Source organism: Macaca mulatta, chromosome 5 (assembly GCF_049350105.2).
Source record: "Macaca mulatta isolate MMU2019108-1 chromosome 5, T2T-MMU8v2.0, whole genome shotgun sequence".
Classification (NCBI taxonomy): Eukaryota; Metazoa; Chordata; class Mammalia; order Primates; family Cercopithecidae; genus Macaca; species Macaca mulatta.
The window spans coordinates 192,328,682-192,330,469 of record NC_133410.1 but is presented as its reverse complement, the minus strand read 5'-3'; positions in this window follow the sequence as shown (position 1 = coordinate 192,330,469).

The window sequence follows — 1,788 nt, the reverse complement described above, 5'->3', positions numbered from 1 at the left end:
TAAAACAAATACACACCAACAACAAACAGTATGAAAGGTGAAGAAAAAAGGAGTTTCTCCAAATTCTGAAAGGTGGTTGGGAAGTGGCGGGCGACTATGACTGTGATGGGGGAGTAGGAGGAAACATTTTAAGCAAGTCACAAGGTGCGTCTGCAGCCCGAATTACCAGAGGACATGGGTTTTTATTATGCCCTGGAAGTCAGTCTGACCTAGATAGAGCAAGCCTTAAACTAGTTTCAGCTCACATGTCTCTGCACCGTTAGGTTTGGGATGTGTGACGACAGGGACGCGACGCCCAGGCACACAGCTGTACTTGGCCGGTTTGTTTCCTTCCTTTCTCCCAGCTGGCTCGTTCACCAGGGTTTACTTTCATGACCGCTGCTCTCAGGAAAATCCTGCTTCTGGATTCTCACTGCCAGGACCCCACTCTCCCTAATGTTTCTCTAAGGCAGACAATCTGGTTTCGGCCAGCTTGACAAACTTGTAGCTTTCTCATCACAACAGACAAGCAATGAGGACATTTCTGTTTTGTACCCTATATTCTGCAACACAAAATGTCATGCCAACCTAAACGTATGAATGGGATGGGATATTCACTCAATGTCATGCCAACCTAAACGTATGAATGGGAGGGGATATTCATTCAACACCTGCTTGTGGCTTCTATCACTAAAGAACTATAAAAGGAGAAGTCAAAGAAATGAGAAATGCCTTCACAAAAGGATCCCACAAAAGGATAAACCTGTCTCCCCTAAAATGCTTCCCTGGAATATAGTTAGTAGTGAATAGGACATATATCTAACCATAAATTATTTTATTTTTTCTTCTTTTTAAAATAGAGACAGGGTCTCACCATATTGCCCAAGCTGGTCACGAACTCCTGAGCTCAAGTGATCCACCCGCCTCAGCCTCCCAAACCAATAAAATATTTTCTATCTCGTGCTACTAAATTGGACCCTAGGAGCTCAAGGTATTCACATCTGCTCTCTCTCTCTCACACACACACACACACAAAAGAGAGACAACCAACAAAGATGACCCAGTCTTTCTCCTTTTCTGTGGTAAAAAGCTTCTTTAATGCACTAATACTCAAATGACTTAAAGGGATATAAAAAGAACAGCTGCAGTGCCTTGGAAAAGCATCATGTTAAAATTGACTAGTTTTGGGCCAGGTGCAGTGGCTCGCGCCTGTAATCCCAACACTTTGGGAGGCCGAGGGGGGCGGGTCACCTGAGGTCAGAAGTTCAAGACCAGCCTGGCCAACATGGTGAAACCACATCTCTACTAAAAATATAAAAAAATTAGCCGGGCGTGGTGGCAGATGCCTGTAATCCCAGCTACTCAGAAGGCTGAGGGAGGGAGAATCGCTTGAACCCGGGAGGAGGAGGTTGCAGTGAGATGAGATCGCACCACTGCACTCTAGCCTGGGTGATAGAGCAAGACTCGATCTCAAAAAAAATGAAATAAAATAAAATTTACGAGTTTGGGTGGAAAAGAGAAAACACTCCAAAATTAAATGACTGTCTAGTAAATTCCTCATTAATTGTAAAGTCATGTCACATTTCATCAGTGATACTGAAGAAGTTCTTTATGGCACATCTCCTCATTCCGTTCACCTAAAACACCCACCATTCTTAACAGTTTGTTTCCTCTTCGAAAGGGAAAACATATTTGAAAATATAATGACTATATAATATTTATAACAGGTCAAACAGAACAACTATGGAGTATTTAATAACACTACGGAATTACTGCTAATTTGCTTAGGTTAGTAATAGTATTGTAGCT